This window comes from Lepus europaeus, chromosome 2, assembly GCF_033115175.1.
Source record: "Lepus europaeus isolate LE1 chromosome 2, mLepTim1.pri, whole genome shotgun sequence".
Lineage (NCBI taxonomy): Eukaryota > Metazoa > Chordata > Mammalia > Lagomorpha > Leporidae > Lepus > Lepus europaeus.
The window spans coordinates 152768074-152791633 of NC_084828.1; the positions used below are offsets into that span (position 1 = coordinate 152768074).

Consider the following 23560-nt stretch of genomic DNA (forward strand, 5'->3'; position numbering starts at 1 on the left):
ATGAAGGAGACTCTTAGGAGGCCATTTCTTTCTTAGTAATTACCTTCCTTGGAAATAGAGTTCTTGTTTCCTGGTGGAACCTTACTTGAAATACTCTAGAGAGATGACTTGTTAAATGGAAGGGGAAACAATGAGCAATGTCTATAATAACACACAAAGGTTTGTTTTTTTTTTTTTTTTTTTTTTTTTTGTAAATATCTTTTAAAGGGATTGTGTTTGGCACAGCAGTTCAGTGTTTGCCACTTAGGATGCATGCATCCCATATCAGAGTACCTGGGTTTGAGTACTGGGTCTACTTCTAATTCTAGTTTCCTGCGAAATCATGCATTGTGGGGTAGCAGGTGACAGCTCAAGGGGTTAAGTCTCTGCCACCCTTGTGGGAGACTCAGAATGAGTTTCTGACTCCTGGTTTCGGCCTGGTCCAGCCTGACTATTGCTGGCATTAGGTAATGGGAGAGCTCTCTTGGTTTCTGTCTTGTCTTTCAAATAAACAATAACAATACATACATATATAAAATAAAAAGAAACTTTGTAAAAATTGAAAAGCTAATACTAAAATTCATATGGAAATTCAAGTAACTGAGAATAGCTAAAGTAATTTTGAGAAAGATAAACAAGAGTTTCAACAAACTATGAAGTTCTAGCAATGAAGAAATCGTGGTACTAGCATCAGGCAACTTACATCAATGGAACAGAACTGAGAATCCAGAAATGAACCTTCACATTTAGGGCTGACTGATTTTGACAGAGAGGGAACGTAACTGAACAGTGGAAAGGACAGACTTCTCATAAACAGAACTGGTATGAGAATACACCTGGACCCCAACCTCACACTAACCACAAAAATCAACTTAAAATACATCACAGGGCTAAATATATGAGCTGAATAATCTATGAAAATCTTAGAAAAAAGTACAGGGATAATTCTCTGTCATCTTGGTTAGGCAATGCGACACCAAAAGCACAAGTGCTAAAGGAGAAGACTGATGAGTTGAATTTTGTCAAAATTATAAATGTGTGGGCAGGTGATCACTGACGTCATAAATGAGAGTGTCAACTGTTAAATCAACAACAGGAGTCACTGTGCACTTACTTCCTGTGTAGGACCTCTGTCCTTAAAGAGTTGTACTATGAGAATTAATGGTAAAACTTGTCTTCAAATAGTACTTTATACTTTGTGTGTCTGTGTGGGTGCAAACTGTTGAAATCTTCACTTACTATAGAGTTGGTCTTCTGTATATAAAGATAATTAAAAATGAATCTTAATGAAGAATGGGATGGAAGAGGGAGTAGAAGGTGGGATGAGAGTGGGGGTGGGAGGGCTGGTATGGGGGGCAGGACTGATATATTCTTAAAGTTGTACCTATGAAATTTGTATTTATTAAATAATGTGTGGGGCTGGCACTGTGGCATAGTGGGTAATGCCAGCATCCTATATGGGCACCTGTTGATGGTCCCAGCTGCTCCACTTCTAAAACCAGTTCTCTGTTAACGGCCTGGGAAGAGCAGCAGAAGATATCCTAAGTGTTTGGACCCCTGCCACCCACATGGGAGACTCAGACGAAGCTCCTGGCTTCGATCTGGCCCAGCTTGGCCGTTGTAGTCATCTGGGGGAGAGAACCAGTAGATGGAAGATCTCTCTCTCTCTCTCATATATGATATATATATATATATATATATATATATATATATCCCATATAAAAATATATGTATCTCCCTCTTTCTCTGTGACTCTTTAAAATAAAGATTTTTTTAAATAAAAATGTGTACTCCAAAGACAGCATTAAGACAGTGAAAACCTGACCTACAAACCAGAGTAAATATCTGCAATCCACATATGTGATAAAAGTCTTATATCCATAATATATAAAGAATTCTTTTTTTTAAGGTTCAATAATACATGAATTTTATTCTCTTGCTGAGAGCTTGTAACCAACAAAAAAAAAAAGGTAAACCATGGAAAATAATCAGATTTATGGGCCTCTTGTGCTTTAAAAATAAAGGTACCCAACTAATATGCTCAGATATAGCAAGCTTAGTGGTCCTATATTTTGAAGTGTAAGAATGGTTTTTAAGGTAGGAGTGGGAAAACACCCACTATCCTCCCTTCCCAGAATTTGAAGAGGGCAGTAGACATTCTTTATACCCAAAAACTATGGCAGCAGTTCAAATGTGACCAAGGTAAATGGAGATGTTCTGAACACAGCTAGGACTCAGCAAATCTAACACACTAAAATCATAAGATTACATTTTGAAAGAAAATGCACAAAACCAAATAGGAATTTTGAGATTTTTCATTTGAAGGTAATCTTAACGCTATTAAATTCACAAATATGCTAATTTAAATACCCAATCCTATTTATCTAAAGCACACATTGCAAACATACAAATATCTATTCTCTCCACATGTCAGTGCCCATTCATATCATGGTTTGGAAATGGGGAGAATAGATTCCCCTTAACCCGCAAGTCAGTAGGTGTTTCTTTACAGTTAACTTTAGCAAAATTCATACAAAATAGTAATTAACAATGATCTTCTTTACTTGTTAACTCACAAGGAAACACCTTCGAAACTGCATTGTGTTAAAGTTTCTGTACTAAAATGTAGAAAAACTGAACTACACAAATATTGAAAAGTTAAAAATTCCTTAATTTTTTATTCCTGGTACCACTACCACAATTTACAGGGCAATATACCTGATGTAATGAAAAGAAAAAGAAAAGACAAAGCTACAACAGATACAAGACCTCAGGAATGTACATCTAATTGACACTACATTGCATTAATCAATAGCTGCACTTTTTGCAAACTGTGGCTATGACAGTCCTGAACAAGAAGGGTTTCCTGTTTAAACTGCAGTGACTTTTCTGACTATGGATCATCGTTCCTTCTGTGGCAGATTTTTACAGTTCCTCTAATGCATTTGGGACGACTGTCTCAAAGTAACCTGCAGCTTTCCTGACAACTCCTCGCTCTCTCTCCTGCTAAGAACTGTAGCCCTTTTCTGTTTTGTTTTGTTTTGTTTTGTTTTTTAGAACCTTCTGCTACCATATTCACCACTTCCACCACCAGATCCATAACCACCACCATAGGGACTGCCCGAGCTTCTTCCACCAAAACTGCCCCCTATCATGGGTCCGTAATTTGATTGCTGTTGTCCACTATAATTACCAAAATCATTGTAGTTTCCACCACCACCATAGTTACCTCCAAAATTTCCTCCTTCATTGTAACCATCATATCCTCCTCCTCCACCATATCCACCACCTTGGTTTCCATATCCTGGTCCACCACCATAGCCTCCTCTGCTGCTATAACCAGGACCACCACCATAGTTGCCACCATCACCTCCAAAACCATTGTAACCACCATCACCTCCTCCATAACTTCCTCTGCTGCCACCACCTCTTCCACCATAGCCTCCTCTTCCACCAAAGTTTCCACCGCGGCCAAAATTACCTCCACCACCTCCAAAGTTTCCTCCACGACCCATAAAGTTGCCAGATCCCCCTCCACGGCCTCTTGGTGATCCAGCTGCAGACTGCATCTCTTGTTTAGAAAGCGCCTTTTTCACTTCACAACTATGCCCATTAATAGTGTGGTATTTCTGAACAACGATTTTATCAACTGTATCATGATCGTCGAAAGTTAGAAAAGCAAATCCTCTTTTTTTCCCACTCTGCCTGTCTTCCATAACTTCTATGGTTTCAATCTTGCCATACTTCTCAAAGTAGTCTCTCAAATTATATTCCTCTGTATCTTCTTTAATACCACCAACAAAAATCTTCTTCACTGTTAGGTGGGCACCAGGCTTTACCGAATCCTCTCTAGAAACAGCTCTCTTTGGTTCCACAACACGCCCATCAACCTTGTGTGGTCAAGCACACATTGCTGCATCCACTTCTTCAACACAAGAGTAAGTCACAAAACCAAAGCCCCTGGAACGTTTCGTTTGGGGGTCTCTCATTACCACACAATCTGTGAGTGTGCCCCATGTCTCAAAATGTTCTCTCAAACTATCATCTGTAGTTTCAAAGCTCAGACCACCAATAAACAGTTTCCTCAACTGCTCTGGTTCCTTTGGATCATGGCCCTCCTCCCCCTGGCGGCGGCGGCGACTGCCGGAGTCGGGCTGGGAGCGACCAGGCGGCGGTTTTACCTCCATTTTGAGACCGGACTCGCCTCTTCCAACTCGAGTTCAATATGGGACCCAATATATAAAGAATTCTTACAACTCAACAATAAAAGGCAACCCAATCCAAAATGGACAAATGATCTGAAATAACATTTCTCTAAAAAGATGCACACAGTGGCTGATAAGATGTTTAACATAACTTGTCATCAGATAATCAGAACCACAATAAGATACTATTTCATGCCCATCAGAATAGGCTGTCATAAAAAAGATAGATACAGCAACTGTTGGCAAGGATGTGGAGGAATTGGGACCCTCAGGTGTAGTTGGAAAGATGGTCAATATGGTATATTTATTTTAGATGACAGTTTGGCAGTTCTTCAAAATGTTCAATGTAGAGTTACTGGGGCTGGCATTGTGGCACAGTGGGTTAAGCCATTGCTTGCAACACTGGCATCTCCTATTGGAGTGCATGTTTGAGTCCCAGCTGCTCCACTTCCAATTCAACTCCCTGCTTATGTACTTGGGAGGCAGCAGATAATGACCCTAGGGACCTTGCCAATCATGTGGCAGAGCCAGATGGAGTTCCTAGCACCTGGCTTTGGCCTGGTCAAGTTCTGGCCATTGTACATGGAAGAGCTCTCTCTCTCTCCCTCTCTCTCTCTGTCTCTCCCTGCCCATGCACCCCTGTCATTCTGCCTTTAAAAAAATTTTGTAAATTTGCACAGGAAATGTTCATAGCAGCACTATTCTTAATAAAGAATAGAAACAATTCAGATGTCTATTAACTGATGGATGCATAAAATGTGATATGTCTTTATAAAGGAATATTATTTGGCAAAAGAAAGGAGATGTAAGTTAGAAAAGTCAGTCACAAAAGATTACATAATGTATGATCTAATATAGAAAATATGCAGAACAGGCAAAAAGAGTAAGTAGCTAGTGGTTACCTGGGTAGGGGGTAGAAGGATGGCAAGAAGGAGTTTGGGAGGGGGGGCGACTGAGAATGAGTATGGCTTTTTTTCAAGGATAATGAGTGTGCGCTAACATTACATTATGGTGACACTGAACAACTGTGAATATACTACAACCTAGTGAATTGCATGCTTTATGTATTTTTAGTTTTTAAGATTTATTTATTTATCTGAAAGGCAAAGTGAGAGAGAGAGAGAGAGGAAGAGACAAAGACAGAGAGCCTGAGAGTGAGACGGAACGGGAGCTTCTATCTGCTGGTTCACTCCCCAAACAGCAGCAACAGCCAGGGCTGGGCTAGGCTGAAAGAAGGGGCTAGGAACTCCAGTTCAGGACACTTGAGCTACCATCTGCTGCCTCCCAGTGTGCACCTTAGCAGGACATTGGATTGGAAGTGGAGTAGCTGGGACTCAAACTGGCACTCCGATGTGGGATGTGGGCATACCAAGCGGTGGTTTAACACACTGTGCCATGACACCAGCTCCAAGTAGATTTTAAATGAGAGGATTTTATGTGTAAATTATATCTCAAGTAAGCTATTAGAAATACGATGTGTTCTGAAAAATGTACACACAAACACACACATATTTTTTTTTTTCCTGGAAGAAAAGGAATGATGTGGAGAAGGGGGGCTGTACGGAGACTTTGGAATATTATATCTTTGTCTGTTGCTGGGATTTCCTTCCCAAGTGCCGTGTTACTCCTCCCTCATCTGCTCCTTACGGGGCCATCTCCACATGGGCGTATGGAAGGGGGCTGTTTCTGATTTTTGTCTTTCCACTTACCTGCGTTAACTAAAAATAAAACTTAACTCTTTAATACCACTTAAAAGATAAAAAGGACTTTTTATCAGGTTAGTTTTTGTGTTAATTACCCCACACACATCACAGATTACACAGCTATGCAGAAGGCTTCCCATTCCGGCTGAACTTGTTACTCTGATAGAAGGTTTGTGACTCAGTACTCTGCTTCGTTTAGTCAACCTCTCTGAACTCCTCAAAGACTGACTCTTCACACAGGCCTTTCAAGATGTACCACAGGGCTGACCTTCGAAGGCCCTCTAGATGCTTAAACAGCACCAAAGACATGACTTAATACACACACACACAGGGAATCGCCACCATCTGCTAGTAACTCTTTTTGATCTTATATTCTCAATTATTGATTATTCTTACCCAACATTCACTCTTCTGTACAGGACCACTTCTCTGTACAAAACCCAGACCTTTCTCGGCTTCAATATTTCATACGGCCTCATGGATGCCAGGGCCTGGGCACGACACACCTGGGTCTGAGGAGGCTCTGTTCTGCCTCTTCAGTGACTGTGGTGGCAAGACCAAACTGCAGGAGCCCAGGATCCTCAGAGCTAAGTTTCCAATCTCATTGCTCTCTGATTCACACACAGATCTCCACCAAAGTCACCTTCTAGAAATTCAGGCCTGATATTTATTTATTTATTTATTTATTTTTACTTACCTCTTTATCTCTCAATTTCAAACCAAATAAAGCTCGCTTCTTGCATGGCATTTGAGGACCTACTTCCATGACCTGGGCCCTAGAAAACTTCTCATATCACCTCCAATGTTCCACCCATTTCACTCCATATACCAACAGGCATGTCCCACACCTCCTGCTCAACACAAACTGTTCCCCATGGCTACAGAGACCCACTCACTATTCCTTGCTTTCTGAAATCCCTCTCATTCTAAGTTCAGAAAGCACCTTCTACACAAACCTTTCTATAAACTTCCACATTGCTCATCTTCTTCCTTCTCACAGCATGTTAATCTTACACTGACTCTGCATGTATTTCATTCTGTCTTGCATTACGGTTGGTAGTGTCTCTTCACATAGAGTGTCTGTCTTCACATAGAGTGTAAGATACTGAGGTTCAAGCTCATGTCCTGACCACTGTTTGTAGCTTCTCTGCTTCTGCAAAGTGTCTAGAACATGGCATGGACTGAATGACTGAATGAACCAGATAAACCACAGAGCTTGCCAGAGTCAGCTTTGTAAAGAAATGCCCACAGAGAAGGAGGGAGAAGACTAGTCATCTGATCTGCAGTTATACATAACCAACCTCAGGCTCAGAAAGAAGACAGCGTTCAAATGTCCATGCAATGTTGTCCTTGGTAACAGGAGACAAGCTGGGACAACAATTTACAACACATTGCCATTAGAAAGATGTTCCATTTTAGAAAGCTCTGAGAAGGGTAACTGGCAACAACTGTGGCCTCATATTGCTCTCATGGTTTTTCTGGGTGAAGGGAATTCTAGCTCACTGCATCCAGTTAGGTACTACCATGATCACAATTTAGAGAGAAGTCCACTGAGCAGCTGTAGAAGCAGAGGATGGTAACAGGGAAACCAATAAGCAAAGTTTGCTGGTTATTTCAATAGGCGGCAGCTGGTTTAATGATGTGGAGTGACACTGCTTTTTTTTTTTTTTATTAATTATTTGAAAGGCAGAGTTACAGGGAGAGAGAAACAGAGAAGGAGAGACAGAGAGAAAGGTTTTCCACATGCTTGATCACTCCCCAGAGGGCCACAACGGAGCTTCTTCAAGTCTGCCACATGGATGCTGGAGCCCAAGCACCTGGGCCATCTGCTGCTTATGCAGGTCCATTAGCAGGGAGCTGGATTAGAAGTGGAACAGCTGGGACTTGAACCAGCACCCTTGTGGGAGATGCCTGAGTTGTAGGTGGCAGCTTAACCCTCTACGCCACAGTGCTGGCATCAAGGCTCTGTTTCATAAAGTACAACAATGGCACTGTAATTCACTTTTCTTGAGTTGAACTCCTTCAAGGCAGTTGGTTGTCTGACTTTATGTTTTCATGGTATGATATGGTTAATCTGGGTCTTCAGAGGAGTATATTAGGAGCTGTAAGAAACTTGTTATTTTAAAACCAAAGAGTGCCACTGAAACTGAATGGATTGTTAAATCAAAAACAGGAGTCACTGTGCACTTATTCCCCATGTAGGATCTCTGTCCTTAATGTGTTGTACTATGTGAATTAACAGTAAAACTAGTCTTCCAACAGTACTTCGTACTTTGTGTGTGTGTGTGGGTGCAAACTGCTGAAATCTTTACTTAGTATATACTAAGTTGATCTTCTGTATATAAAGATAATTAAAAATGAATCTTTTTTTTATAATTTTTTTTTTTTGACAGGCAGAGTGGATAGCAAGAGAGAGAGACAGAGAGAAAGGTCTTCCTTTTTGCCGTTGGTTCACCTTCCAATGGCCGCTGCGGCCAGCTCATCGCGCTGATGCAAAGCCAGGAGCCAGGTGCTTCTCCTGGTCTCCCATGCGGGTGCAGGGCCCAAGCACTTGGGCCGTCCTCCACTGCCTTCCCGGGCCATAGCAGAGAGCTGGCCTGGAAGAGGGGCAACCGGGATAGAATCCGGCGCCCCAACCGGGACTAGAACCCGGTGTGCCGGTGCCGCAAGGTGGAGGATTAGCCTGTCAAGCCACGGTGCCGGCCTAAAAATGAACCTTAATGAAGAATGGGATGGGCGATGAAGTGGGAGATGGGATGGTTTGCGGGTGGGAGGGTGGTTATGGGGGGAAAATCTGATATAATCCAAAAGTTGCACTTTCGAAATTTGTATTTATTAAATAAAAGTTTTCTAAAAAAACAAAAGAAACTGAATGGAAAGGAAAGTTGTGGAAGTGCCAGAAGGAGAGCTGTAGAAACAAAGAGAAGAGCTGAAGTGAACGCAACACGGAAAGAACCATCCGTCACCCATCTGAATTTTTACATCCAAATACCTCCTTGTATGTCAGGCCCTGTGCTAGGTACCGGGGGTGCTGATGGCAAAAGTCATGAGACAATCAAATAATTTCAAATAATTACATGTCACTGTAGAAGGACTAGAAAAGGAGGTGTACTATTTGGATAGGAAAGGAGACTCCAGGATAATTTTGTTGCATACTGGAGATCAAGAAGGACTTCCCCGCGGACGTCGCAATGGGATGCTGACATGAAGGACGAGTGGGCAGCACTCAGCTGTGTGTTCTGCTGATGACTACGGAGAGAAGAAGTGCAGTTCACTGAGCGAGGAGCTAGAGGAACTGCTGCTGTCATTCCTACAGCTCCCATCAGCTACTATAGGGTGACTTCTTTTTCTAGACTATACTGCTTAACTAGACTAGACTACACTGATAAACAATTTCTTGAACAATCAAATTTTATCTGCATATACAAACACATAGAAAACAAGACAATTTAAACAAGTGATAATACACCGTACAATAAAATAATCTAGAAGTTGTTCTGTGTAACTGGAAACTGAAAATTAAGAGATTCAAGGAAGAATCTGCTCATTTATCAGGCATCAATTAAGTACGTTTAGATAAATAAACCACAGCCTAAATATATGTTAAGTCTTGCCTTCTTCTCTTACAGAGAGTCCATACAGCATTAGCTATTATTTACCCTAGTAGGTGACAGAGCACAAACACAATCTCATAGTCACAAAATATTCACAACAGACTCAACACCATTTTATAGATGGAGAAGTCAGTTCGAATGGTTGGTAGTTCGGCCAAAGTCACGTGACACAGTGAAGGAACAGCCAGAGCTTGAATCCAGTTCTACCCTTCAATCTCCTCTGGCTCACATACAAGTGGCTGTCTCATTTGTATAGGGTTCATGAACGTAAGAACACTGTTAATTATTTGTTTTGTTTCTGGAATAAATAATTGCAGTTTACAGTCTTGGTTATTTTTTCTTCTAGTTTTATCAGTGTTTCTTTTCAATAATCTGTCTCTATGTTTTCAACAGTACTCCAAGATTTTGTACAAATTAAGCAAGAAAAACTGAACACACATCTGTGCATTCAAAAAAATCAAACTGTTAACAATAACACTACGTTTTGATTTTTTTAAAAAAAGGTTTATTTATTTGTTCAAAAGGCAGAGTTACAGAGAGAGAGAGGGAGAGACAGAGAGCGAGGTCTTCCATCCACTGGTTCACTCCCCAAATGGCTGCAATGATCAGGCTAGGCCAGACCAAAGCCAGAAGCCAGACTGTAATCAGAGCAGACAGGACTTGAACTAGCACTCTAATATTGGGAGCAGGTGACTCAAGTAGTGGTGTAACTGGCTGTGCCATAATGCCTACTCCAAGAACACCTCTACTTCCCCTTCAGAGTGTATTCTGTCAACAACTTTCAACAGCTGTTTATTTTAAATCTCAGCTGATCTCTGTACAACATTTGTCAGCAACCATTTCCATGTCCTTGGAATTATTTACCTGTAGGCAGTTATAATTCTATCTTCTCATGTGTTTCACATTCTGAATCTTCCCTGTAGGCTCCTCTCCTTGACACTGTTATTTCCTATGATTTCCTTCCTAACGCTGTTCCTTTTTCTCCAACACACTATTCTGGCAAACCACTTAGATTCCTTCAGTTACAATTCATATTCATACTCTAAGATTCCAAGGTTTGAGTCTCTGCTCTACATCCTTCCTTTGCACTCCAGACAATTATTCCCAGTTGTCTTCTAGATGCATCTACATGGATACACCACAACTCCCTCAAAACCAATTAATTATCCAACTTCCTCCTTGTAACTCACCACCTTCCTCTGCAAGCTTGCTCCTCTGAACATTTCCCCACTATCTCAATCAATACTTGTATATCTGAGAAGTGCAACTAATTGAACATCCCCCCACAGCTAAATTATCTGGCACACCTTATTAGTACATGCTTAATTGTTCATTATCTTCTACTTTTCCTATTTTCAAGAACTCATAATTAAATTGTATTTTAAAAAAGAAGGAGGAGGTTGGAGTTGTGGAGTAGAGGGTTAAGCCACCACCTGTGATGCCAGCATTCCATATGGGTGCTGCTTCGATGACAACTGATCAACTTCCTATCCAATTCCCTGCTAATGTGCCTGAGAAAGCAGCAGAAGATGGCCTAAATGTTTGGGCCCCCGCATCAACATGGGAGACCTGGATGAAGCTCCTGGCTTCAGCCTGGTCCAGACATGGCCGCTGTGGCCATATGGGTAATGAAACAGCAGATAAAGATCTCTTTCTCTTTTCCCTCTCTTTCCATAACTCTGCCTTTTAAATAAATAAATAAATAAATAAATGTTTGGAAATTTTTAAAAAAAAAAGGAGGCTAGTGTGTGGGAGCTGGTTGGTGTCCCAGAATGTTCCACTTCTGATCCAGTTCCCTGCTAATGTGGAGGACGACGGTCCAAGTGTTTGGGCCCCTGTACCCATGTGGGAGACCCAGAAGAAGCTCCTGGCTGCTGACTTTGGTCTGGCCTAACCTGGTCATTGTGGCCATTTCAGGAGTGAACCAGCTGCTGGAACATTTCTCTCAGCCTCTTTCTCTCTCTCCTGTAACTCTATCAAATAAAATAAGACTTTAAAAAAAAGAAGAAGGAAAAGAAGACAAGAGAAAGGAGTTAAAGAAATAAACAGAGTTAAGTTTTTTCTACTGTTTGTTTTCCCACCAAAAGGAATGGTTGGTAGAAAAATGATACTAATTTTAACAAAAATATACATATAATTATACATTAAATCATTTGATTAAATTTTACAGCATCACACTGTGTATCTCTGTGGTAATACAAGTTATATTGCCTTGTTTAATCAGAGATTAATTTCTTTTGAGTGAATATGTCCTAAATATACAGTAAAATTTTAGTTTTGTTTCAATAGTCTTCTGAATACTGTTTCTTCTACACTTGGTTAGTGTCTAGAACTGAAATGCAAAGAAACTCAAAAGAGCTCAAATAAAATGTTAAAATTAAGCAAGTTAAGTAGTTGACATCAAATTAATAGCTGACATTCTCATCAGCAAGTCCCCTTGTAAGTGGAATATATTACAGATTCAAGCAGTTAGCACCTTTATGAGAAAATCAGGCTGGATTCTCCAGATATTGATTTGAAAGTTGAGGGTAGAGGGCTTATCACTTTCCTAGGTTTATGAAAACAACTCCAACTTTTCCTGTTATTCTCCTTCATATTTTCCCACTTGGCATTGTTCCCCAAAGACAGGAACTTCAAGAAAAGGCCAGAAGGAATCAAATCATTAACAACCTCAACGTCTAACATGACAATGGGCAAGACAAGGGCTGACAATGTTGAGAAACATAGCTTTCAACTTCATCCATTCATATCTCTTCTGCACATTTTTAGTGAACACCACGGAGGATAATCTTGGAGAGGCTATCAGAAAAGCTAAGAATGGCAGTCTGCAGAGGAAACTTCAAAAGTTAGGAAAATGATGCTAAAAACCTAAAAACCTAGGAAAATGATGCTCAAAGTGTCTTGTATCCCTGAAAAGGTGGACATGCGGAAGAGACAATTATTTCCAATTTCCCTCTTCAAAAATCAATTTTACTAATGATTGGAAGTAAAACCAAGGTGCACCCAAAAATTGGGAAAACAACTGTAAAACCAACACAGCAGGGCTAGTGTTGTGACATAGTGGGTTAAGATGCCGTGTGGAATGCCGGCATCCCATAGGAGCGCTGGCTTAAGCCCTGGCTGCTCCACTTCCAGTCCAGCTCCCTACTAATGTGCCTGGGAAAACAGCAAAAGATAGGCCAAGTGCTTGGGCCCCTCCACTCATCTGAAAGATCCAGATGGAGTTTCAAGATTTCGGCTTTAGTTTGGCCCATTCGGGCTATTGCGGCCATTTGGAGATTGAATCAGTAGAGGGAAGATCTTTCTCTCTGTTTCTCCCTCATTCTCTGTAACTTTGCCTTTCAAATAAGTAAATAAATCAATCTTTTTTTTAAAGAAACAAAAAATTGCAGTATGACTCTTAGCAAATGGACATAAAACCTTCCTCAAGAAATGAGGTGGCTTTCAGGTCAGCAAGACTTGGCTGTATCCTACATGGCTTTAAAAATTATTTATTTATTTGAAAGGCAGACACACACACACACACAGAGAAAGAGAGAGAGAGAGAGAGAGAGAGAGAGAGAGAGAGAGAGAGAGAGACTGATCCATCTTCTGTCCACTGAGGACACTCTCCAAATGGCTGCAACAGTAGGGCTGGGCCGAGCTGAAGCCAGGACCAGAAGTTCCATCTGGGTCTCCCATGTAGGTGGCAGGAACTCAAGTACTTGCACCGTCATCGGCTGTTTCCCAGGCATAATAGCAGAGAGTTTGGCCTAGAAGCGGAGTAGCCAGGACTCCATCAGCACAGTAGTATGGGCTACAGGTTTCCCATGTGGCAGCTGAACCCTCTGTGACACACTGCCTGCTCCTATCTTACATGTTCAATATATAGTTCAGAAAGAATGCGCATCAAAGGAGTCTGTCAAGCCAGCACAGAAAAGCAGAGTTAAAGAGACACATGCGGACAGAGTCCGGAGACAGTCAAGTGGGTGGCTCTGAGACGTCAGTGTCCAGGAGGCCAGGAAGCCCACCTTAACCTGGAGGATGCACCCTAGGCTCTCACAGTCTGCTTTCCTTATCCAGTATGCCCGCAGGACTGCCCTAGGCAGAGGACACAAGTCTTGAATGGGGTGGTGGGGAGGGCCTAAGGCCATCAGATTCACGGTAAATGGGACGGCAGTGGGGCACGAGAAATCAGAGCTCATGGCCATCAAGGGCTCACTGCAAATGAAGGAGATAAACTGGCTGAGACAGCAGACTTAGATCATTTTGGTCTGAGATGCTTTTTTTTTTTTTTTTTTTGACAGCATTGACAAAACCAGGTTTCTCAGGTTGTGAGACTGTGGTCACAAATTTCCACTGTGATTTTAGCTTTTTCCCTTAGAAAAAGCCTTCTCAGTGAGCCTAAGAGGTAAAGGAACTAGAGCGTTTTCATTTTAATTTTTTTTTTTTTTTTTTTTGACAGGCAGAGTGGATAGTGAGAGAGAGACAGAGAGAAAGGTCTTCCTTTTCGCCGTTGGTTCACCCTCCAATGGCCGCTGCGGCCGGCGCATCTCGCTGATCCGAAGCCAGGAGCCAGGTGCTTCTCCTGGTCTCCCATGAGGGTGCAGGGCCCAAGGACTTGGGCCATCCTCCACTGCCTTCCCGGGCCATAGCAGAGAGCTGGTCTGGAAGAGGGGCAACCGGGATAGAATCCGGCGCCCCAACCGGGACTAGAACCCAGTGTGCCTGCGCCGCAAGGCGGAGGATTAGCCTGTTAAGCCGCGGCGCCGGCCGAGCGTTTCCATTTTAAAGAGAGCCAATGGGTGTTCACTGAACCAGCTTCATCTTTTTCCTGGCTACATTGCTCAACTATGTTTTCTTCTTACTTATTTACTTTTATTTTTATTTGGAAAGCAGAGTTAAAGATAGAAGAGAGGGAGAGACAGAAAGAGAGATCTTTCATCCACTGGTTCACTCCCCAAATGGCTGCACTGTCCAGGGCTGGGCCAGGTCGAAGCCGAGAGCCGGGAGCTTCATCCAGGTCTTCTATATGGGTGCATGGGCCCAAGAACTTGGGTCATTTTCTGCTGCTTTCCCAGGCACATTAGGAGGGAGCTGGATCAGAAGTGGAGCAGTCAAGATTCAAACTGGCGCCTATAAGGGATGCCAGCATCTCAGGCAGCAACTTAAGCTCCAATGCTGGCTCCTCAACCACATTTTCTAAAAGTTCATGTGTTCAGGTAGATAGAGCCTTGAGACTGAATTCTAGCAATGGGATAAGAATGAAGGGGAGACATGCCACCCGCAGGTCTCTGCGCATGATCCTTCCTGCTATTTTCTCATGCTGCTGGGGACTGTCAATGTGCAGGACAAGCGGGAGAGCTGAAGCTGAAGTTAACACAGCTGGCAGAAGTCTGAAGAACTGTGTGATTCTGAGACACCTCCATCCTAAATTACAGCAGATTATCATTTGTATGAAAACCAAACACCTGCTATATTAAGACAGAAACACAGGATTTCATTTGTTAGAGCAACTGGTCAAAGTCACTAACACGATAATGAAACAGAGTAACCTGTTGACATACATGTTAATTGCTACCTAATCCACAGTTGTCCATAATCTTATATGCTCATTTTCTTGCTCTCCAGCTTCCCTTCCCTCCAGTTTATATTATCATTCTTAACCCTTTGACCTGGTCCTCTTAACTCATTTCCTCTCATTTTCTATTTTTATATTTTTGGCTTCTTGTCTTTCAAATGGATGGCAACCACTGTCACCATAGCATTAAAGAAAATCCTTGAAACTTACGGGATACAAGAGGAATGTTAAGAAGGAAGTTTATAGCAATCAGTGCATGAAGAAATTGGAAAGGTACCAAATAAATGAGTTATCAATGCATCTCAAGGTCCTAGAAAAACAACAAACAAAACCCCAAATTAGTAGGAGGAAAGAAATAATTAAAATTAGAGAAGAAATACACAAAATTGAAACAAAGTAATACAAAAGATCAGTGAAATGAACAGTTGGTTTTTTGAAAAAATAAACAAAATTGCTACATCACTGGCACGACTAGCCAAAAAAAAGAGAACACTCAAATCAATAAAATCAGAGATGAAAAAAGAAATGTAACAATAGATACAACAGAAATAAAAAGAATCATCAAAAATTACTACAAAGAGCTTTATGCCAATAAATTGGGAAACCTAGAAGAAATGGACAGATGCCTAGACACATACAGTCTACCAAAAATCGAGTCATGAATTTATAGAAAATCTAATCAAGATGGACACTGAATCAGCAATAAAGGCTCTCCCAACAAAGAAAAGCCCAGGACTGGATGGCTGCACTGCTAAACTCTACCAGATATTTAAAGAAGAAGAACTAATTCCAATTCTTCTCAAGCTGTTCAGAACAACTGAAAGGGAGGGAATCCTCTGAAGCTCCTTCTATGAAGCCTGCATCACCTTAATTCCTAAGCCAAAAAAAGATATAACAGAGTACGACCAATATTCCTGATGAGCATAGATGCAAAAACCTCTACAAAATATTAGCTAATTAAATCTAACAACACATCAGAAAGATCATCCACCTGGACCAAGTGGGATTTTCCTTGGTATTGCAGGAGTGGTTTAACACTCACAAATCAGTCTGTGTGATACATCACACTGACAAACTGAAGAACAAAAACCATATGGTTATCTCAATAGATGCAGAGAAAGCATTTGATAAAATACAACAACCTTTCATGATGAAAACCTTAACCAAATTGGGTATAGAAGGAACACTGTTCAAAACACTCAAGGCAATTTATCACAAACCCATGGCCAACATCCTTCTAAAACATATTTTAAGGTCAGATACTATTGAATAATGTACCTCAAAGACACAGATCTCAATGGAAGAATGGCTGCCCTTGGTAGAGTATAGTATTCATTTTGCAGCCCAATAATTATGCCAATTTTTTAAATTAAAACTTGGATAATAAATTTTTATTCTCGTTATTATTAACTGGCTCTTCTTAAAATATAATTGAAAGATCTCACATTTCTGTATTTTAAAAAAATGGATTCAAACATGTCTTTATCTCTTCATTTGGAAGACAAACAATAAAGTTAGAAAGCTTTGTTTCCTTAATTTTTAGATGTGCTTTGAGAGTTTGTAATAAGTGATAACACTTAAATTACTTTTGGTAAGAAAACCACAAATGAATGAAATATTTCCAAATATTTAATTTTGAAATATTCTCTCCACAGCAAGAATTTCTTTGAAAAAGCTCTTATTTTTATTATTAAAATATAGCCATTACCTTGAAAAGACAGATAAGTGTTTATTTTCAAAAATATTTGCATGGTACCATATTAGTGACAGCTACTTGTCATCCTGTCAAAGGTAAGCAAACCTGAGATACGTGTTTTTTTTTTAAATAGAAATTATAGTTGGCAACACTTTCCAGTACATTAGCAAGAGATATCTAGTGAATCCACAATAGATGCTCATGGCTTCCAGCATTTCTCTGGTTCTGTAAATTTGCCATCATCTACAATAATGTAACCCATAAACCCACTTACCTGAGCAGGGAGACACAGTAATAAGGTGCTAGATGGTAAAAGCAAATGTAGAAGCAAGGGGGCTACCATCAGCCCTTTGTATGGGGAACTCCCCTCCTCTCCCTTAGGAGGCCTCACGGGTGGTATGTGGCTGACACAAGGGGCAGCTGAGGGCACCAGTGCGAATCTGTACACTAAACTGTGAACATCAGAATATAAAAAGCATCATTGTTTTCCTCCCTCTGGATAACCTCTGTACAGCTGCTGTGTGTGCTCAGACTCCATTTTGGAGCCCAGTGGTTTAGGGCCCAGGCTTTCAGTTTGTGTAGTTAATTTTTTTTCAATCTACTTACTTGCCTTGTTTCTTAAGATGTTGTCCATGTTTTTCAATAGTGCAAATACAGAATTCTAGGTCCTATTGCAGATCTATTACTTTAGAATGTCTTGGAATCTGGGTTTTTAACAAGCTTCCTACAGTGTTTCCTTTATACCTCACCTTACTATCCACTGCATGAGACTGAAAGCTTGGTGAAGAGGAGACTTCGTCTCCCTAATTCATTATACCTCCAGCACCTCGGCACAAAGGAGGCAACAACACTCAGTGAACTGAATTGCAATGGACAACACATTTCTCCACTGGCAGAGAACTTGAGAGTTTGACTGGGGCAACTAGTTGCTTTTCATTCATTCATGCATGCATCCATTCATTATTGTAGGCAGTTGGGAAATATCAGAGAACAAAACAGAAAAAAAAAGCCATTATCTTCATGGAGTTGCTACACTGTCAGAGGATGACAGAGAATGAAAAAACAGCAAGGCAGTAAACTGCCTACTCTGGAGAGGGGGGAGGGTTGTCTGCAGAGTGACCAGGGTGGGCCTCACTGAGCAGTGAAAACTTCAAGGGGAGCGGGAATAGGATATTCCGGTTATTTGACACACATCTTACCCATTCTGCTTTCCATGTTTCAAGCAGTCTGAGAGATTTCAGACGCTACTGTACACCATCAGAGCTTAGTGAATTTTGGCTAAATGAGCATTTTAGAAAAAGAGACAATGTGAAGAAATGAAACTATTAAGTTCTTCTTTAAAACCAGAAAAACTACCAAGTCAGTAGAGAACTTTTCCAGATCCTCTTAAGACACTGGGAAAAATGGTCTGTCTTGGCAAATGAGGACCATACTCATCCACCACATGGCAGAGCTAACCCCTCCATAGAGTCAAACTGGCCACTGGCTGAGGAGCTGTCAGGTCCACTCAAGTGTATGCTGTGGCAGTCTCAGGTTCATCTGGGAGGTCCAGTCACTAGTGAGATACAGAAGGAATACTGCGGGGTGGAAAACTAACTTACATTTCCAGTATAGTAGTCATAAAGATGCTTGATCTGAAAGAAATACACTTTAAAAATCCTGCTTGCCGATTTTTTTTAGAACATGTAGAACTTCTTGTTGAAAGTACTTAAATGAAGTTAACCAATTACGGTTAAACAGTTTACTGCTTGAATATGTTCACTTTTCTTGCTATATAATCAATGTATTCAATATTTTGAATTTGCATTAATATATTTTCTGATTTAATATATTTAATGGGTAAATAAAACATTTGTATGGCCAGAACTACTTATATTAAAAAGAATTATACTGGGGTAGTGTTGTGTTGTTTAGAAGGCTAAGCATCTGTCTGTAGTGCCAGCATTCCACATGGGCACCAGTTTGAGTCCCAGTTGCTCCTCTTCTGATCCAGCTTAATGTGCTTGGGAAAGCAGCACGGGATGGCCCAAGTGCTTGGGCCCCTGCACCCACGTGGGAGACCTGGAAGAAGCTCCTGGCATGCAGCCATTTGGGGAATGATCCAGCAGATAGAAGATCTCTCTTTTTCTCTTCTCTCCTCTCTCTGTATCTCTGTCTTTAAAACAAATCTTTCAAAAATTGTACTTATTTTTCATATTTTGTCAGTTTTAAGTTTATAATATTTTTAAAAGATTATTTATTTATTTGAAAGTCAGAGTTACACAGAGAGAAGGAGAGAGAGAGAGAGAGAGAGAGAGAGAGGGAGGAAGAGAGAGAGAGAGAGAGAAAGAGGTCTTCCATCCATTGGTTCACTCCCCAGATGGCTGCAATGGCTGGAGCTGTGCCGACCCGAAGGCAGGAGCCAGGAGCTTCTTCTGGGTCTCCCACATGGGTGCAGTGGCCCAAGACCTTGGGTCATCTTCTACTGCTTTCCCAGGCCATAGCAGAGAGCTGGATCGGAAGTGGAACAGCTGGGTCTTGAACCGGTGCCCATACGGGATGATGGTACCACAGGCAGTGGCTTTACTTGCTACGCCACTGCATCGGCCCCTATAATATTTTTGTCACAATGCAAAGGTACTTCAAAAAGCCTGTGGAAATGGAATTAAAAGTTTATTTTGGTACAAAAACATTGAAATCCATGCATGGGTGGCCTTCAAAAAGTTCATGGAAAATGTGTATTATGAAAAAACTATGCATGGATTTCCAATTTTTATGCCAAAATAAGTGCATCTTTCAGAGAAAGAAGTTTATTTATTTTACTTATTTAATAGAGTGAGCCCCCATCTACTGGTTCACTCCTCAAACTCCCAGGAATCATGAACACATGCCAGGTCTCCCCTGTGGGTGGCAGGGATTCAACTACTTGAGTCATCACGGCTTCCCTCCTGGGTATGCATTAGCAAGCAACCGGAATTAAGAGTGGAGCTAGGTCTCCAATCCAGGCACTCCAATATGGAAATGTGGATATCCCATGTGGTATCTTTTTAAAAAAGGTTTATTCATTTATTTAAAAGTCAGAGTTACAGAGAGAGATCTTCTATCCACTGGTTCAATTCCCTGATGGCCACAGAAGCCAGGATCCAGGGGCTTCTTCCAGGTCTCCCACATGAGTGGCAGGGGTCCAAGCACTTGGGCCAACTTCCACAGCTTTTCCCAGGCTATCAGCAGGAAGCTGGATCGGAGATGAACTGGCATCCATAAGGAATGCCTGTGTCATGGGAGGCAGCTCTACATGCGAAGCCACAACGTGCTACCCCTCCCCCCCCCCATGTGGCAACTTAACCACTAAACCAAATGCCTGCCCCAACAGCTTATCCTTCATTTCCATTTTCCACAAAAACTTTTTAAAGCAATCTCATATACGATTTCTACTTTTCAGTTTCTTTAAATTACAACATTGAAATGACACAGAGATACACAAAGTACTGCTTTTTCTTTCTGAACAAGCTACTCCACACACTAAGGGAAGTAAGTGATTAGCTAGGTTGTCACAGCTCTGAGAGCTGGAAATGACTTTTAGAGATTATAGGCTAATTATGGCATTACCAGCCACCCATCATCCTTTAAAAAAACAATTAATGAACCTGAATTTAAGGCAGCAAAGGTTAAATGAGTTCCCTGGGGGTAAAATAGCAAGTCAGTCGTAGAGCAGGGCAGCCACTTTATTCTTGACCTCAGGGACACATCACCATCATTTTACTGTAATGTGTTTTAATGCTTTTACATTTGGTGCTTTCTATGGGCTTTCTGAACACACATGCATAGGATCAATAGCTTTAAAAGCCTAAATAGTGTATCTGAAACAAATATTTCTCCTTAGTAAATGATATTTTCCTAATTTGGAAGATATCAAATAAAAAACTGGAGGCTGCTTTGTAGCTTTTGCTTTGTATATTGCCAATCAGAACAGAATTAACCCATGATTTTAGTCTCTTTTTGAGTTATTTGGGAAAAAATAAATCACCACTCTAATGACTTCAGTTGTGTCTTAGTAAAAGAACTCCCTCTTCTAAAACATGCAGAGCAATCATTTTCCCGAGCTTTTGTAGCTCTCTTCTGCTACCCACAACAAATAGCACTAAACTTTCAGAGTGACTAAAGATCTAAACAAAGACATGCTTATTTTCAGCAAACAGTGTTAGTGTGAGCTACTATTTACAGCCAATAAATCCAATAAAATTCGCTGGACTGAGATCCCTTTTCACACTGACTCTTCACTGACACACAGAACATTATGCTAAATAATAACATGCAAGTTAGAACATTATACAAATAATCACCAAACAAAATGCTATCGAATAAAACTCCCTCCACATCATGGACTTTTAATAGTGAATATTTGCAAGCACATGAGGTACTGAGGAGGCTGGGGGTAGAGTGGTGGTGTACAGTCGTTTTTGGTCCCTGAATGACTCTGGATAGAGAACTGTGAAGCCCTGCCTGTCCACCTGGCTTCCGCAATCCCTACGAATTCTTCCTGCTTTCTCAAGCCAGAATAACACCTCCCAGGGAAATGCTCCAAAGCCAGTTGGCATGCCTCTTTCTCTAAGAAGCCTTTTTTAAAAATATAATCATTTGTAAAAGATTCCTTATTTATTATTTATTTGTAGAGGCAGAGTTACAGACAAAGAAAGGGAGAGACAGAGAAATGTCTTGTATCTGCTGGTTCACTCCCCAAATGGCCGCAAAGGCTGGAGTTGGGCTGATCCAAAGCCAAGAGCTGGAGCTTCTTCAGGGTCTGCCAAGCAGATGCAGGGACCCAAGTGCTTGGGTCATCTTCTCCTGCTTTCCCAGGCCATTGACAAAGAGATAGATTGGAAGAGGGGCAGCTGGGACATGAACCAGTGCCCATATGGGATGCTGGTGCCACAGGTAGAGGCTTAGCCTAGTATGCCACAGTGCTGGCCCTCTAAGAAACCTTTCTAAGTCGAGTTAGCTGTTGTTTTTGCAATGTTCTCACTTTTTAACTTCCCTAAAAGTTGGTCGTTTATACTTACAAACTTTGTCCTAATAATGGGAGAGCTAGGGAGTTAGATAGGGAATAAATGATCTAGAAAATCTGCCAGTTCTGTCTCTAACCCTGCACACCTTAACTCCAACTCCTTACAAGCTAATTCAGCATATGATCTTTCCTATGATGTACTCATTTCTCCTCCATGACCAGGAGAGAAAAACGCGGCTGTGATGAACATGTCTAAGCCAAACTGCAAATGGAGGTGCCATAAAACTGTCCTAGAGGACCACACACACTAATCCTGCTCAGACTCCCCCACTGAATGCGGGAGCCACTCCTCCCTTCTGGACTTCTCTCTTGCTTTTGCTCATGTGCGAGCCTCTTGCCTTGTCATGGTAAATCTCTCTCCCTGTGGGGTTGCCTGCACTCATGCCTGAATATACACTCATTCTCTCACGTTAAATAAACCCTTCTCTTATTCTCTTACTATTGTACTTTACTTATGCCTCTGCTTTGAATTCGTATCTCAAACAGGGGCAAGAGCCAGGAATCGAAAGCTGGGAAACACATACGTACAACACTAACTACACGGATCAGCTCTTGAAACAGATCCAGAAGTGGCCATTACATTTAGTGGTTTAGCTTCCTCACTGAAATTCAAGAGGATACACTTGCCCAATAAACACAGGACGCTCCGCTGCTCTCATAAGCAGACACTGGATTCGTGGTGTCGACAGTCTGGTACCTGATGTAGTAGAGCTCTGTTTGGTAGGTGGGAAAGAAGTCAGGTTCCCTGCGGCCACCCAGTGGAGCACGATGTTGACAAAGTAAAGCCAGCAGAGCCTTATGGGATAGAGCAGCCAAGATTATTTCTTAAAGGATGTATGACTAAAAGGGGTTCAGAGTCCTGGCCACAGTCTTCTTCAATTCCACACTAGTGTGCGAGCCTGACCAACGTGACAGGCTGGAAGACTGAGTCAGTGAGGAGCTCACTGAAGATGACTTCACCGAATTTATGGCTGAGAGCAAGAGTAGTTTTTGTTTTTTGAAAAGGTTTACTTATTTGAAAAGCTGAGAAAGAGATCTTCCATCTGCTGGCTCACTCCCCAAATAGCTGCAATGGCCAGAGCTTGGCTAGGCTGAAGCCAGAAGCCTGGAACTCCATCTAGGTCTCCCAGGTGGGGTATAAGTTCTTGGGCCATTCTCTGTTGCCATCCCAGGTGCATTAGCAGGGAGCTGGATCAGGAGTAGAACAGCCAGGGCTCAAACTGTAGTAGACAGTGGCTTAACTTGCTGCGCCACAACTTCCAGCCCCACAAGTGCAGCCTTTACTAACAGGATTGTCTTAATCAACGAGAATTACTCGGAATCTGTGCTTTTTTTTTTTATCATAAATAGGGCTGTATCTTTTTCTTTTTTTTGGCTGCTGTTCACAATCTATCACTTTTATCTGAACAGTGCCTGACATATAAAAGATCCACAATAAAGACTGGTTAAATAAATTAGTGAGTACAAAATACTACAAAACTCATTCAACATTTAATTCTTCTAGGAAACCCTTAATATATTTGAGAAACACAATTTTGTATTATAAAATGTCTGAAAATAACAGATAATAAATTTAAAATGATGGTGAAATGAAATTTTACTTTACTCCTTATAGAATTTTATATTTACTCAGAAATAGAACTTTAAAAAAATTTTTAAATGCTAACCTATGTCTTGAAATCAGGTATTATGATGCCTCCAGCTTTGTTTCTGTTGTATAAGATTGCTTTAGCTATTTGGAGTCTCTTGTGTTTCCATA

The 23560-nt window shown here is 41.2% G+C and overlaps 1 protein-coding gene and 1 pseudogene across 1 annotated transcript in view; both read right to left on the reverse strand.

The window, feature by feature from the left end:
- TBC1D5 (TBC1 domain family member 5) overlaps nucleotides 1-23560 on the reverse strand; it is a 625580-nt gene that overhangs the window by 105586 nt on the left and 496434 nt on the right. The gene's annotated exons all lie outside the window — the stretch shown is intronic.
- LOC133776274 (heterogeneous nuclear ribonucleoprotein A3-like) lies at nucleotides 1925-4166 on the reverse strand (annotated as a pseudogene).